The sequence below is a fragment of the Accipiter gentilis genome, unplaced genomic scaffold (genome assembly GCF_929443795.1).
Source record: "Accipiter gentilis unplaced genomic scaffold, bAccGen1.1, whole genome shotgun sequence".
Taxonomy (NCBI): domain Eukaryota; kingdom Metazoa; phylum Chordata; class Aves; order Accipitriformes; family Accipitridae; genus Astur; species Astur gentilis.
This window is the reverse complement of record NW_026060847.1, coordinates 29,641-46,635: the sequence shown is the minus strand read 5'-3', so window position 1 is coordinate 46,635 and position 16,995 is coordinate 29,641. Positions and strand designations below refer to the sequence as shown.

Sequence of the window (16,995 nt, the reverse complement as noted above, 5' to 3'; positions counted from 1 at the left end):
TGGTGGTGTGGACAGACAGGGAACGTGTCTCAGGGCCTTTGTCACCCCCAGCATCTCTCATTGACCATTTCCAGCACTTGCTGGTCACCCCATATTTTACGGGTGAGTTTTGCTGTAAGGCCACCTCCACATTACCAGTGGTCCTAAGGCTAGTTTGGGGGAATAGACAGCCCTACCTGGCTTCTCTCCTTCCACAGACCCTGGCAGACCCTGGAGCAGAGCTGTCTGCAAAACCTCACGTGGGATAAGGCTGGGGCAAGGCATTGGTCAGGTGCTGGGGAAGCTGCAAGAGTAGGAGCATCATGGCGGAACTGTGATCTGAAGCCATCTTTGGGATCACAATGAGGGGAAGGTCCCCACCCATGACTTTCCCATGCTGTGCCTGCACTCTGGGGCTGTGGGTCCATGTACAGGCAGAGGGGCTGGGCCAGCACAGGGACAGGGTGCTGACAGGGGCCATGAAGCAGCTGCCAGGAGGTGCCATCATGGACACTTGTTCTAAGAATTGTATAGCAGAGGCTAATCCCTGAGAACTCATAGCTATTTTTGTCATGTAAAAAGATAAATTAAATAGCTTTAGTTTATCATCGAGAATACAAAGGAGTTCCCTTTCAGCGCTGTCCTGTTAATGTTATTACCGATAGTTCCACTAATTCCAAAACATCCTTGAGATCTTCCATATTTTTCCTTGGCTCCAAATCTCAGGCTGTACAGACACAAAAAGTACTAACTCAAATCTCTGCAAACCAAATCTCTCCCACCTTCTCTCATCCACGCTCTTTTACCCCAGGACACTTCTCCCCATCAGGTCAGCACACTGCCTGGTCTCTTTTTTATCTGGGTGAAGTCAGGGTGCTCCCTCAAAATGCCTTCTCTACAGGATTCCTCTCTACCTGCTGATTCTGCTTGCATCACCTCACACAATGTACAGCTCCATCTTCCTTCAGCAGAGCTCCATGGGATGGACAGTTTTCCTGCTCCTTTCATGAGAAAAGGTGATAAACAGGAGAGACTCCTTGCCAGGAAGCCAGAGCCTTGGGTGTTACTCACCTGGTTCTTACTGGCATGTGATGGGTCTGTGCCCATAACCCAGAGGTCAATGGATCAAAACCATCCTCTGCTACCAGGAGCAGGTTTTCTGGCAGGCCTTGTGACCCCGTGGGGGACCCACGCTGGAGCAGTGTGCTCCTGAAGGACTGCACACCATGGAAAGGACCCATGCTGGAGCAGTTCGTGAGAACTGCAGCCCGTGGGAAGGACCCACGTTGGAGAAGTTCGTGGAGGACTGTCTCCCATGGGAGGGACCCCACACTGGAGCAGGGGAAGAGTGTGATGAGCCCTCCCCCTGAGGAGGAGTGAAGCAGCAGAAAATAACGTGTGATGACCGTAAACCCCATCCCTGTCCCCCTTGTGCCGCTGGGGGGGCTTGGTGAAGAAATCGAGGAGTGAAGTTGTGCCCGGGAAAAAGGGAGAGGTGGAGGGAAGGAGTTCTGAGATTTCGTTTTATTTCTCATTACCTTATTCTGGTTGATTTGTAATACATTGAGTTAATTTTCCCCAAGCTGAGTCTGTTTTGCCCGTGACGGTAATTAGTGAATGATCTCTCCTGTCCTTAACTCGACCTGCAAGCTTTTTTTATATTTTTCTCTCTCCTGTCCAGCTGAGGATGGGGGAGTGATAGAATGGCTTTGGTGGGCACCTGGCATCCAGCCAGGGTCAACCCATCACACTGGCACTTCATTCAGACTCTGTTGTGGTGTGCTTGGTGCTTTTCTGTGGCCATTCTTTCTGCAGAGAAGATCTTACAAGAAAATGATTTCATAAAAGATGGTCATAAAGGCCTTGTTGTAGACAACAACTTTTGTCATGAGCTCTGGAGAGAGCCAGGAAGATAGTTAATAAGCACCAGGAATATGCAGGAATCTCAAGGCCTCTGCTGAAGAGCGAGCAGCTCTGAGCAGCACTGATTGATTGGCCATGTGTAGGGCTCAGAGAGAGGGTTGAGGGATGTCAGTGAGAAACAAGGAGGTGGCTGATGGCTTTAGCAAATCCTGAAACCGTATCTGAGCCCAGAAATGGCAAGCGGTGGATGTCTGTGGATGGGGAAGAGGAGGAGGTGTGTCCTGGGAAGGTGTCAGAAAGGAAAACCCCTCTTCTGCAAGTCAGGGATGAACGAGAATTTTTCCATGTTGTGTGCATGCCTAGGAGATGGTTAATGCTCACTGCTGAGGGTGGCTGTGCCTAGTCATGCCCCACGAGCTGACCTTGCTCTCTTCCCCTCCTTCACTCCCCAACTTGGATGGGCCTCAGGATCCTGAAGGAAGCATGAACCTTCTAGAGTTAAGTCCCATCACTGCGGGGGAAGAGGACTAGAATTGATTGCCTATAATATGAACACAGAAGAGCCAGAGACTGAGTGGCCATACAGCCCAACCCTGAGGAAGGACCTTTGCTGCATGGTCACCCCTGTCTTCCTCCAGGTCTCTAGGATACCCAGCTCTACTGCCATTACTAATACAAAGGGAACCAGTTTCCTACCAACACTCATTACACATCAAGTCCCATAGCTCTTGCCACAGCCAGACTCTCAGCCAAGCCCATTCTCAGGCACCTCCAGTTAGATCATGTGCTTGTTTCAACAGATTTTGAAAATCTCCACTGACAGAGATCTCACCACCTGGCCTGGGTCCTTGCTCCAGTGTTTGGCTCTGAGGGATTCTTCCAAACCCCAGCTTTCTCAGCCCCTCCTTGTGCACAATGTGCTCCAGGCCCCAGCCATCCTTCAGGGCCTCTGCAACTTTCTCTCCAGTCTGTCGGGGTCTTCCTTGTGCTGGTGAGCCCCATACTGGACACAGCAGTCCTGAGGTTGCTGTCCTGTAGTGGGTTAGCCTTGCCCATGTCCTGGTTTCAGCTGGGATAGAGTTAACTGTCTTCCTAGTAGCTGGTACAGTGCTATGTTTTGAGGTCAGTATGGGAAGAATGTTGATAACACACTGATGTTTTTAGTTGTTGCTAAGTAGTGTTTAGACTACAGTCAAGGATTTTTCAGCTTCTCATGCCCAGCCAGCGAGAAAGCTGGAGGGGCACAAGAAGTTGGCACAGGACACAGCCAGGGCAGCTGACTCAAAGTGGCCAACGGGGTATTCCATACCATGGGACATCCCATCTAGTATAGGAACTGGGAAGGGGGGGCAGGGAATTGCCGCTCGGGGACTAGCTGGGTGTCAGTGGGTGGGTGGTGAGCAATTGCCCTGTGCATCATTTGTACATTCCAATCCTTTTATTACTACTGTTGTCATTTGTTAGTGTTATCATTATCATTATTAGTTTCTTCTTTTCTGTTCTATTAAACTGTTCTTATCTCAACCCAGGAGTTTTACTTCATTTTCCTGATTTTCTCCCCCATCCCACTGGATGGGGGGGGGAGTGAGTGAGCAGCTGCGTGGTGCTTAGTTGCTGGCTGGGGTTAAACCACGACATCCTCCTATCTACAGCCTCTGGACTTTAAACATTGGGGGAGGGGGACACTGAGAAAAATGCTCAGGGAAGCTGAGATTTGCATGGAGAGCCCATCGGAGCTATGGGCCTGCAGGAAGAGATTGCTTCTGGTTCTCTTTTGAACCAGCCCAGAGGACCTGGACTGGCATGTGCAGTGTCCCGGGCACTCCCCTGCAAGTGTGGAATAGGAAGATGGCTCTTAGTGTGTGACACAGCAGAGAGGTGCTGGTGGAGCTGGCTGGTGTCATCACGAGGCCTCTCTCAAATATCTTGGAAGGGGCAGAGACATCAGGATGGTTCCAGGATCATCAGAAAAGGTAAATCTCAAACCCATCTTCAAGAAGGGCAAGAAGGTGGATGGGGAGTGTTACAGGTTGGCCACCTTCACCTCAGTCCCTGGCAAGGTGATGGGAAAGTGCTCTTGCAGCCATCTCCATCGCTTGAAGGACAAGAAAAGGATTGCTGAACCCATGTGGGAGGGGAAAGAAAGGCATGCTGTGTACCTGGACTTTTGCAAGTCCTTGGATGTGGTTTCCCATAGTCTCCTTAGAGCGGATTGTTGACATCTGCATGAAGACGTGGAAGATGCAGTGCATGGGAAGTTGGCTGGACGATCAGGATCAAATTCCATCAGTGGTACATACTCCTCTGACGAGCCAGATCCTAGCAGCAACCCTCCATGATCAGCAAAATTTAATAAACAATCATTAAAAGATGGAAATTAACACTTTCTGTGCTATTAGATAGCTTTCCATTTCTGCATAGGCTTCAACATTTTTCTAAAACTTAAATTCTGATCTTGATTCAGTTGCCTGCACAGAGGTGGCCATGGCTTACAAGCTGCCCTGTGGTAGCTGAAGCACCCCTGTGGGAAAAGTGGTTCAGGAATCCTTCGGATGTACGTGTGCGTTTGCAGGCAGGGAACCTCTGGGGTGGTGCAGGGCATCACCTTCCTCCAGTGCTGCTGGGTAGGCTGTGAAGAGGCCTCTCAAGCACAGCAGACAGTACGTCCCCTTGGATGGTGGCTGTGAGGTCACTTCTCACTGGTCAGCAGCAGAAGAGAGAGAGATACTCTGAGGTCATGAAGGTCATGAGGAAGCCGTCCTCAACAAGGTGACACATTTGGGGAGGTCAGGAGCAGCCTGGGCAAAAGAAATGGGAGATTTGGGGGAGGGAAGAGGGGCTTGACCAACAGACACAAAAGATTTTGAAGAGGTAAAATGGGTTAAGGGGACGTTGCTGTGAAAACACTGACTCTGAATACATTCTTGTTAAGCCCTTGCACTATCTCTAACTAGTAAGCTTAAGCCTAACGCTACCCCTAAATACTCCTCCCCCTGACAGTAATCCACTCTTAGCAATCTAACAGAGTTTAGGCTATCCCTAAAAACAAACCTTACATCTAAACCAAATCCCAAACCCATATCCCCTTTCCCTTACACTTACCCGGTTGCTCAACCTCGTCCCTAGCCTCTACCTCTAGTATTAACATGTTGGCCTTAATCCTCGCCCTCACCCCAGCCCTAAACAAAACCCTAACCCACCATGCTAGCCCACACCTTAAACACTAGCCAGGGAACCTCAGCAGAACACCAAACTCTCTCCCGAAGCCTTTGCCTAATCCCCAACCCTGAAAGGTGAGCTCTAATCCCTAAACTCCAACCTCAACACCGAATCCCTGAAGCTCTCTTTCCCATGCTCTAGTCCCCTCATCTTGGTCACCTCTCCTCAACCTTACTTAAGCTGTATGGACCCTGGGACTGGGGCAGGGATTGCGAGGCCCCAGAACAGTCGCATGGCATTGGGAGAAGAATGTGAGGTGACCTGTATCTGATGAGCTCATAGGCCACAAGGAGGAGATGGGTGGGAATGCTATGGTGAGGTCAGCTCTGCCTCAGGATCTCATGGGACAGCAGGTGGCACAAGGCTGGGGAGGTGGCTGGGAGGTCCCTTCTGTCCTTGGAGTTGATACGCCAGCAGCAGGACCATGGCTGGGAAAGGGACTGTGAGGTCATTTCTTTCTGAAGGAGCTGATAGGTCAGCCCTTGACTCATGGCTGGGATATCTGCTTTTATGCTCACATCTGCCAGGCCAGCAAAAGCGTGTTGATTGGGAGAATCCCTTTCCCTAATCACCTGGTAGGCCCATCCAGGAAGAGGGCTCGCATATGGGTTCTCACACCTCTTCTGCCTGAGTACATGATGGGACAGCAGCAGGCACATGGCTTGGAAGATCATGGTGAGTTTACTTCTGGCTGGTCAGCTCACATGCCACAAGAAGGCTGATGGGTTAGGCTATCACTCTGACACTAATTATGTCTGAGAAGCTCATAGGCCAGCAGGAGGCACATGGCCATGAAGACGAGCGTGAGGTCATTGGAAACTCCAATCTCTGGGGGTCATTTGCCATCAGCAGACACATGGCTGGCATGTCGGCTATGACATCACTTCTGCCCGAGAATCTGATAGCCAGCAGCAGACATGTGTCTTGGTTGTTGTTCTGTACCTGGAGGTTCTGGTTTATTACGTCCCCAGTAAGAGAGGCACGCAGCCTCAGTGCAGTAGCATTTAAAATGCCATTTGATACAGCAAACACTACAAACAGTGAATAAAGCCAACTACATACAGGGCTGTATTATGAGAGACATGGCCATCCAGACAAGGCTGTTCTCATCCCTCTGGCCTCGGCACTGGTGTGGCCACATCTGGACTAGTGTGTCTGGGTGTGGGGTTCCCCTTTCTGGAGGAGCAGGGAAGAATTGGAGTGGTCCCAGAGGACATCTGCCAGGACGGGTATTGGGGCCTCTTTGGAGAGGCTGAGGGGCTTGGGCTTCTTTAGCCTGGTGAAGTGGAGGCTCAGGGCACGATGGTAGTAGAGTGCACCTGCTTGAAGGGTGGCTTCAAAGGGGATGGAGCATTTCTTGGTAGTGGGAAGAGAAGGAAACCTGCACAAAGTGCAGCTTGGAAGGATCAGACTGGGTGTGTTGAGAAAGAAATGTCACTCAAAGGGTAGCCTTGTGGTGCAAGAGGTCACCCAGAGAGAGCCCGGATCAGCCCATGGCGTTGTGTTTCAAGGAAAATCCAGCCAGGCTGCAGAGACATCAGTGAAGGAACAGAAATGCTGGGCTGAGAGCTAGGTGGGAAAGCAAGATGGACGTCAACAGCCTGAAGGGAAGGAGGTAAGGCATGGGACAGGTTATGACAGCCTGCAGTAGAGATGGCCAAGTGCTCTGGCAAGGCTGAAAGGCAGAACAGGTCCAAGGGATTTGTTGTCTTGGCTTTGTCAGATGCCTCTGAGGCCAACAAGGCCTACCAGCCAAAACTGGTTTTGAGGCTCTGGACTTAATTTCTTCCTCACTTCTGCTTGGGGAGGCCGGGAGGTGTTGCACAGTTTCCCTACGCTTGACATTGCTCACCCTCACATCCTGCTGACCCAGGAAGAGGCCTGAGCCATGCATGAGGGACAGGTTCTGCCTTCCCAGGGCCTGGGGATCAGGGCTTGACCTTTCTGCTGCATAAAACAAAGCAAGGGTTTTCTCAGCATTACAGCCACCTGCACAGTGCTTTTGCCTACCTGCAATCACAGACTCCAGTTATCTGCTCTAACGAGTCCCTGGGGAGGCTTTGCCAGGAATGGCCCTCAGTGGGGCCCATTAATGCTTCAAGGTACTTTGCTTCTGACTTTGACTTCTTGAGAAGTTTATTTCAGTCTGCTCTCAGTAGCTGAGCTTCATGTGCTGAGTGTCAAACACACCATGGGGCTCATTACAATACACAAAGCTCTAGGAAGCCATTTTTCTTCCTGCAATTTTCTTCAAGTCTTCAAGACTTGTACAGCTAATTAGAAAAACTTCATAGTGTAGTTAAGGAGGAAGATTTCAAAGTGCACCTATACCCATGACTTCTTTCTTTTAAAGGATCATTTTTCTTACTTTTCAGTACAGACAAGAGGTGATAGAAGCATTCTCCAAGTGATAATGATCCATAGTGTCTGTTCTGGAGGTCTGGACAGCTATTAAAGGCAGTCTCTTGAGGTCTGACACTGTATGGACACCCTTGCTCCTCATCTCTCAAACCTCAGCACTTCTGACATTGGCCACCTGGGGGCTTACATCTCTGTTCCTTGCCTCAGACTTCTCCACTGATCTCTACAGCTGGAGGTTACAGCTCCATTGCATCATCTCCCCCCCGCTCTCCTTAGAGAACTGGCTGCACACAGGCCCAGAAGATTTTTTCCTATTTGCAAGCAAAGCAAAGACAATCATTTTCAAGTTTCGTAAACAATAAGTCACACTGCTCAACCACATGTGAAGTACAAGCTGCCCCTAATGAGGCTGCCTTTCTACAAGGGATAGTCTTATGAGAAATGTTTGTGACAGATACTAAAAAGTTAGAGATAAACACAAGTAAAGAACTGCCTAAAGAGGCAATTAGTCTACTGGAGGACAGGCAAGCTTGTAACTCCCTGAAGCTCAAAGCAGCTGCATAGGGGAGAGGTATCTTGAACAAAGAGTAAGAGAAGGAGACAAGTAGAGCATCATGGAAAGGGCCTTTGCCTAGGCAGTTTGCATCTGAAAAGATGACTTTCAGAAATGGTCATTGTATCAGGCCAGGTGTAAGTATATGAAAGACTTGAGAAACTAAATACACTGAGAGAAGGGGAGTCAAAAGAATCTCAGTACACATAATAACGGGGCGTGAAAGATGATGTTTAGTGCTTACATTGCTGAAATTAGCTGAGGTAGAGACAGTCCTTGATAAGAAGAGCTGATCCCAAGAACCAGCCAATGAGGTAGAGACAGTCCTTGGTAAGAAGCAGGAGCAGGCCCCAAGAGCCAGCTAAGACTGGTCTTGCGGCTTGGGTGGATACCAAAAATTCACTGAGCCTGCGCAAGGAAAGAGGTTACTAGCAGTGACAAAGAGAAGTCATCTTTCTTCATCTCTGCGACCACCAGACGACCACCACAAAGAGGCCCTGCACAGGCGCAGTTGGGAGGAGACTATGGAAATGACCTCTCGGAGCTAATTTTAATATGAAGCGGGGATAGGTCATGTATAGGTATAGGCATATTGTGAATATGTAATACCTGACTGTATAAACTTGAGGCGAACTGCCGAGTCGGGCGCGCACGAGTTTGGCGGGACTACCCTCCGTGCTGCCCAGCGCTGAATGAACATACCTACTTTACAATCTCACTGACTGTGGAGTCTGTTTCCCACACGTCAGCTGGACACACAGGGGATCACTCCACCTAGTGTGTGCACCTGTCTGGTTTAACCATGCAGGTTAAATACACACCTGTTATACATATTCACTAAATTTCTGGGAAATGTTATACATAATCATCAACTGTCAGATAAATCATTAGCATATGTAAATGTCCCTTTACACAGGCGTGGTGAAGTCTTTGGTGGTCTTCAGAAGCCCTCTGGTGGTCTTCCATAGTCTTCCTCACTTTGTCCAATAGTTGACCTCTCTTATGTGATTCTGTGTAGTCCGATTTTTGCCATCATGTATTAGATTACGTAAAAAGAACATTCAATGTTAATTCTTGAATTTAACGTTTCTAGTGATTGGCCCTCAGTCACACCACCTTATCAATATTCTTATACTACAACAATCATTGGTTAATCTTACTTAGTTCCACTAACTGGAATCTTGATCAAAGTGGGGTTTCTAAGCAACAGAACTAAGGTCCATAACGATCTCTCTCAGTTTCTTAGGACAAAACACTACAAACTAACAAATCGGTCAAAGTTTCTATGGTTAACTAATGTTAGACAATACTTATTCTTTTATGATTGTATACAGCACATTTTGTATGTTCTTAAGTTTCGACTACTACATTGCGAGCTTCAAACCCCTATATTCTACACTCTTTACCTTTTGATCAAACCCAACTCATATAAAATTTTAACTTATCAGAATATTTGTATCATCACCGACTGAAGGGTAGTGTGGTGAAACCTAATGAATATTCAGATTGGCAACAGATCTTTAAAGACACACTAGTATCTAACTTGGGGACACACGGTATAGAAGAGAAGAACAGAAAATGTAATGCGAGAAAAAGTCGACACAGCGGTTTGCTTTCCCACCGTTGGTGGTCCACATCTTCTGGCCATAAATAACACATTCATCTCCTTTCTTCTCAGCCTTTGGTTTTATACCAGCCACATCAGAGCCTGCTCCAGTCTTGCAGAGTCCAGGCGGATCCTCCTGGAAGTGGTGCCGCTGGTTTCTCGATGGCCCATCAACTACTGTGAGCAGTGAAGTTTGCTTCATGCCGTTGCCTCCAAGTTTGCTCTGCCAGGCCTGTGTCTTGATAAATTTTGGTTGCTGGTTTCCCTTTTTTCTATTGGTTTCCCAGTTGACAGCTCCTGCCCTGACCCCACAGCCCAGGGACAAGCCACAGTGAGACAGGGACCCAAAGGAACCTTAGTAGATATAGTAGATATATGGATGTAGCTAGGAACTGTTTAGTAATTATCTAGCTTATAATGAAGTTAAAGAAAATTCAGTAGAGGTAGACATGGCGAGAGGATGAGAAGTGATGATTAACGTTTGCATTGTTGAGGCTGGCTGGGGCAGGAGATAGTCCCTGAGAAGAAGCAGCAGTCGACCCCAAAAACCAGCCAAGACCAGTCTTGTGACTTTTTGGAACTAATTTGAAAATGAAGCGGAGATAGATCATGCCTATGTATGGGCGTATTGTGAAACTCCATGTATATGTAACACTTGACTGTATAAACTTGAGGAGAACTGCCGAGCCGGGCGTGCACGACTTTGGTGGGACTACCCCCCGTGCTGCCCAGCGCTGAATGAACATACCTACTTCACAATCTCACTGATTGTGGAGTCTGTTTTCTGCACATCACAGGAAATCATAGAATCAGAGAATCAAGGAATCATTGAGGTTGGAAAAGACCCTTAAGACCATCACATGCAGTGGCGTGGGGGAAAAGATCCTAATGTAAAAGTCAGTGGTAATTCAGTGTATGCCTGGAGAGACAAAACCACAGCCATGAACAGCCCCCAGGACATCATGAACACAAAGTCCTGCACAGCTCGGCCATGCAAGGTGGAGGGGAGGTGCATTGAGCATCTGGAGCCCATGACTGTCCTGATCCAATGTCAGGGAAAGTTTCAATATGATCCCAAGAGCCAGATTAAGACACAAATGAGGTCAAATGCCGTATACCCAAAACAGCTTTTATTATCAAAAGTAGCAAACGTAGAAAATAGTAGCAATAGGATAGAATGGAAGGAAAAGGCAGAAATCAAACAAGCAGTCGGGATAGAGTTGCAAGAATAGTCACCACCATGGATCAAGCAGCGTCCCGTTGGTCCTCAGTCTTCAATTCTTCAGTTATGGGTGCACGCCATGGCCTGTGTCCATGTCTTTTTTTATACGGCATAGCCTAATGCATGCACATACGTACTGTTAGCATGCTGCAGGTTTCGTCTATCACATGATCTTTGGGTGATCGACACCAGAAACCAGTATGTTTTCTCAAAGACTACAGCTTCCATGACAATGGTAGTCTCCACATTCCTGCATGCTTCACCAGCTCCAGCCTGCCTCTTCCCCTGGATGCCTCAGTGGCCTGGTTATCGTCCTTATGGGCCAGAGGAGTATCCTGCTTAAACAAGCCATCCCAGAGACAAATGGCTCAAGATAAATAGTTCACAGTTCAGCCTCTCACAGCAAACAATTTTTGAGACAAATGCCTCGAGATGACAGTCTCTCACAATGACCTGCCCTCCTAGCCTGTGATGGGGGGTGCCCCAGGGAAGGCTGTGGGCTGGGGGTCCAGGAAGGCACTTGGGTCCAGCATGAGGCTCTGAAACCTCCTGTGAACCCAGGACTGCTGAGACCATGAGGCAGGGAACCGCCACCCCTCCCAGAGCAGGGCAGAGGACCCAGGGGTCCAGGCTGCCTGCTCATGATCCTCTCCTGCCCCGACACCAAACTGTGCATACATTCTGTATGGTATGTCTAAATATTTTGATGGTTTCCATATTTTGCACCAGCCGTGGAAACTGCTTTGCTGCTAGGTGACTGTAAAAGTGTGATTTGGTAAATAATTATTAGAAATCTTACACTAACACTATGATTGAAACAACAGACAAAAGTATAGCCAAGCAATTAACTAGTAGAGGTAGTTACTCTTAAGTTTTGCAGTTCTTTGCTCTTTGGACTAGATGTTCCTGGACACTAGATGAGAACAATGTTGAGACTGACCACATGTGATTGATGCTGCCTTAAGCTTCAAGATCAAAGAACAAGGACAGGAATAAAGACTTCAAGGACAGCCAGCAAGAACTTCAAATGGGTCGGTGGTCGCAAAAGCAGCCCTTCGACTCAAAGGGATCCTTCACGGCACGTGATCGGATATAGGCAGTACTAAGATAATCAGTTGCAATAATTTTTATGTAAATGCATACTAATCTGATTAATATGCAATTAGTTATTCTATATAACCTGTTAGTGCTAAAGCTGTGGGATGCACGCTAGGTGGAACTATCCCCCATGCATCCAGTGCTGCAATAAAGAATGCCTGCTTTCTAAAACTCCAAAATGAGTCTTGGATGGTGTCTTCGACCGGCTTTTTGGTATCACTCACTAGAGCCCTGGTAAGAACCTCTTTCCCTCTGTGCCTCCAAAACACCGGCTGCCCCAAGAGTTGGCATCGTCTCCCCCTCACCTCTCCCAGCCTCCTGGGGGGACAGTCCAGGTTGCCCTTATCTGGGGGCACATGGTGGGTGGGAAGGGGACACCCCAGGTGCCCCCGCTCCCTCAGCCCCTCTGCTCATCGTGGTGGTCCAGCCAGAGAGGACCCAGGCATCTGGGCACTGGGCAAGTAGACGGGACATGGATGCAGGCACACACACACACACACACACACACGCACACACAGAGCGTAGCTTTGCTGAAGGGGTTTATTGATCATGAGAGGGAAATGGCCCAGGGCTCCCAGGGGATCAGGTGGGGTCATCCAGGGATGATCATCTCCTCATGCCGCTGGAGGGGGACAGGACAGGGCTGTCACCATCACTTGAGGACCTGCAAGAGAGAGCCCAAATTGTGACGCACACACCCCCCCCCCCAGTGTCTGCTGGGACATGAGAGGGGCCTTGTCCCCACCACCTCTCTCTGCAGAGACCTGGGGAAGGAGAAGGGAACTGGAGCCCTCTGTCTACCCAGGACAGGACTTGGCTCACCTGAGATCCAGATGGCACCCAGAGCCCCCTATCTACCCCAGGATGCCCCTATATCTCCCAGAAGCCTGCCCAGACCTCACAGTGATCCTGGGGGGTGTGTATGGCACAGCCCCCCTGCCTGGCCTGCACAGTGACCTTCTGGCTCCATAGAGCCCTACTGCATGCAAGGAAAGGCATGGGGGCAGCTCTGTGCAGCTCACCCTGGGACATGCATCAGGGACAGTCCCCTCTCTTTCCCTCTGCATACCCAAGGTCTGCCCACCCCAGAGGGCTCAGGGATCCACCGGGGCCCAGGATCCTTTGTGGGGCTGCAGACGCCCTGATGTTGCTCACCTGGACAGCAGCAGCTACAGGCACGCTTCTCCGCTGCAGAAGAAGTCTTAATTCCTGTTCGGTCAGAAGATCCTGGGGCGAAAGGGAGGATTAGCGACATGCTTGGGTGAACTGGGTTGTTCTGGGAGGCAGGGGAAAGCAATGGAATCCTTGGGGAAGGTGCCTCTGGGAGAAATGGGGTACATGAGCTCGTATGGTGGTGCACAGAAAGCAGTGGGGGTCCTGGGGAGGGGGCCCACCTGGGTGTGTGGCTGTGTACTGGGGTACACATATTTTTGTTATAGCCAGCCAAAGAATACTGGTACATTCAAAGACTATAAGTGGCACCTTAAATTAATGCCCGAGTTAAAAGTAGTACCTTAAATAAAAAATACAGCTGAGATTAAATAAAACTTTTACTCCTTTCCATATATCATATGGTCAGAGGACCTGGTTTGTTCAGTGGGAGCAGATGCCACTTTCTCAGGCCGGTAGTTCGTCAGGTGTACTTTCCATCACACGAGACAGCTGGGTGGGAGGCACACACAGGAAAGATGCTTGTCTCCATTGCCATCGTGCACAATGGCCTGAGCACAACCTGTGCGGCTGAGTTGCCAAAGCAGTGAGCTGACGCAGCCCTCGGAGGGCTTCATTGGTAACCGAATGAGTGGGCAAGGGTGGAGGGTAAACACCATATAGATGGGAGTCGACAAACAGAAATGGGATGGGATAGTCCGGGTGTGGGTTCCTGGGGCTGCTGCCGATGCCTTTGAGTACCTGCAACATCTGTGTGGAGCAGAGAAACACTCAAAAGGATTCAATGTCCAAAGAAAGGACATACAGTGTGCTGGTAAAGAGTTCCCCCTCTTCCTTGACCATCACCAACAGGATGAGGAGTGCACATGTCCAGCTTGGACTTGGACCCCCAGCACTTACATTGCAGTGCGAGGCTCCTAAGAGAAACCGTGATTCATCTCTCTTGTCTGTAGGAGCAACAGCACAACTGTCTGTGCCCACTGGGCCTCCTTCTCCTGCCTCCCCAGCCAGGGCAGAGGCAGGTGGTTCTCACAAACTGCACATCCAACAGGACTGGAAGGAGTATTACAGAGGCTCGTACTATCAAACACAGCAGGTGTTAAAAATCAGATTTATTCTTCGATAAAAAAGTTCCTTAGAACTCTGATTAGCGAACCACAAGCTCAACGATGTAAGGGGAAATTAGTACTACACAGCGGACTTTAGAATTCTTAAGGTTTAAAAATGATGACTCAAAATGAGCATATCGTTTACCTATGAGATGAGGGCTCTCACCCTCAAGGAGTTACCTAGGGTGGCATCCCAATCCAAGGGGAGAGTCCCTGACTGCAGACCTGCTGCTCCCAGGATGAATTCTGGAAATGTTGCCAGGATCCCAGGCAGGGAAGGATCCTGGAAAGTCTCTCAGAGCTCAATATTGCTAGTCCTATGGATTCAGCAGGAAAATCTGAAGTAGTGCCATGATGATATTGCTGCTAACACAGCCATGAAAAACAGATGCAGTTGGGTACTTGTTGGAGCGGCGGAGGAATGCACATAAGTCGACCCAATATGAGGGATAGAAGTGATTCAACTTTATTTGCACGGATAGCTCATATTTATACAGTTTGCGATAATTATGCCTACTAGTCCTCATACGATTGGTACATTGCTAATGTTTATTCATTACTAATACACACCCACTTGTGGCTGGCAGCTATGCGTGTTCAGTAACTTTCTCATGAGAACTTCTTCAAAAGTTACTTGTGAAGTTATGCCAAGGCCACACCCTCCCTGTCTTTCTCCTGATAACAGCGAGACCAGCTGTTGTTTTTCTCCTGATATCAGCAAGGCGAGCAGTCTTCGGCCAAGGCCTAGTCTTGCTGCCCACGCTGACATTCCTTCACACAGAACTCTGCTCGCACAACTTTTCTATAGACCCATGTCCTATCTCATCAAGCCAATTCCCAACAGGTACTTGCACCTTTGGGGCTTGGCAATGTCCCCGTGCAGAGCACTGTCCCTGAAAACAGAGATGTCCATTTCCCTCTCGCCAGCTATCGGAGTAGCACTGAGGTCGGTCACAGCACACCACCTACTGCTCGTACAAAGGCCTCCCAGGTAAAGGCAGAGCTTGTTGCAGACCAAAGCAGATGTCTTTGCACTGCCCGTGCATGCAGTGAGCTTTCCTGAACGAGTGAGCACCTGTCACAACGTGGCCCATGAGATGAAGCCAAATGTGAGCTGGAAGGAGTGGGAGGTGGCCACAGAAAGAAGAAACCAAATTGGTGCCAGTCACATCTGCACAGCTTGGCTGTGGGGTATGAGGGACCGGGGTTGATTCCCTCTGTTGTCCAAACTACCCCACCTCGCCAAATGGTGTTCACTTTCAATAAGGTTTTACTGAGGGGCGAGGGGGTGGAGAGGAGAGACACAATTTGTAGGGGAAAAGCATGTGTTCACACACATGCAGACAGACAGCCGCACAGAGCAGCATGCCCAGCCCTGGTGACAAGCTGGTGGGAGAAAAGCTCCTGAAGAGGGTGCATGGAACAGGCAGGTAAAGAGGGGCAGAGCTGGGCTTCCCAGAGCAGACAGGGAGAGACAGGGGTCTGGGAAGAGGCAGGAAGGGAATGCCAGGGCTCTTGGAGAAAACAGAGCGCCACTGGTGTGCTCCCACCTCTGACAACACCCATGAAAGCAATCGCCTTGATGACACTCCCCCTCCCATCCTGAATTCAAGATCTCGTGCTTGGTTGCCATGTATGAGTTTCTAGAAAAATCCTAGCCTTTGTCCTGCATTATGTCCTCTGCTGTCCTGGAGGGATTTAGTTTCCCAGGCCATGGCACATGCATTTTCTAGCCTTGTTCTGGGGGAGGGGTGTTCCCCCTTTTAACTTTCCATTTCCTTTTTAGTTTTCTGTTTCTTCCTCTGCATTTCCTTTTCCTTGTTGTGCCTGCCCCTTTCCATCCCAGTCAAATCTACATGGGGGTTTGCTTGGCTTGCACTCACCTCTGAGGCAGATGAAGGTGCTGATGCAAGGGGAAGCACCGTGCTTTCCCAATGCCTGCCTCAGCACTGCAAAGAGGACAGTCAGATCCTGCCACTTGTCTTTTCCTCTGGGAATGGACTCAGCTAGGCGAGAGGGTTGACGTGGGAGGAGGGCCTGCTGGACATTGTTGCCTTCTGGAGCGAATATTTGAGAGAGACCCACAAGCACTGTGGGACCATGGGTACGTGAGCTCGTCCACAGAGGCTGCAGTGAACAGGAGATGGTGCCATTTAAAATCCCAAGAGAGGTGTGCAAGATGGCCTGAGCCCGAGGCAGCTCCAGCTCCCTTGGAGGGATGAGCAAGCCCTTCAGGCGCAGGCTGAGGTGGGGTGACCAGGGATGGGCTCTTGGCACAGCCAGGATGGCAGGCCTGGGCAGGGAGCAGGCAGGTCCCGCCTGTGGGGTTGGGCTGGGACTGGTCACAGGTACCTCCCTGCAGAGCACACCTCTTGCGCTCCAGGCTGCGCTCAGGCAGGGCTGGCACCAGGGCAAGGGCTCCTGGGGCAGGGCTGAAGTAGCTCACCTGGGAGAGGCTTAGACTGACAACCCACAGGTTCAAGCCCCAGCACAAGCAATGTGTTCCCCTTGGCTTTTCAAGAGCTGCTCTGACTTCTTCCAGCCTTCCCCGATCCTTGTCCCTGTACTCTCCCTATGTGAGAGCAGAGCTTCCCCCATGCTGGACACTGTTTGTGTGATGCAGATGCTGCAAGAAGGGCTTCAGCAAGTGTGTCGTCAGCCAGAAGGAGACAAAAAAATTGTGGGCCCACTGCTCACAGTGGTTCACAGACCACTGAAGAAATGGAGACCTGAGGAGAACCAGGTCACAAGGACCAACCCTGCCCTGGGTCCTGCATGGGTTGGGGGGAGTGGGTTGACCCTGGCTGCCAGTGAA

At 49.7% G+C, this 16,995-nt stretch overlaps 1 protein-coding gene across 1 annotated transcript in view; it reads right to left on the bottom strand.

Moving 5' to 3' along the window:
• Positions 1-16,995, bottom strand: part of LOC126036931 (deleted in malignant brain tumors 1 protein-like) — a gene marked incomplete at its 3' end in the record, with an annotated part of 180,998 nt that overhangs the window by 135,566 nt on the left and 28,437 nt on the right. The gene's annotated exons all lie outside the window — the stretch shown is intronic.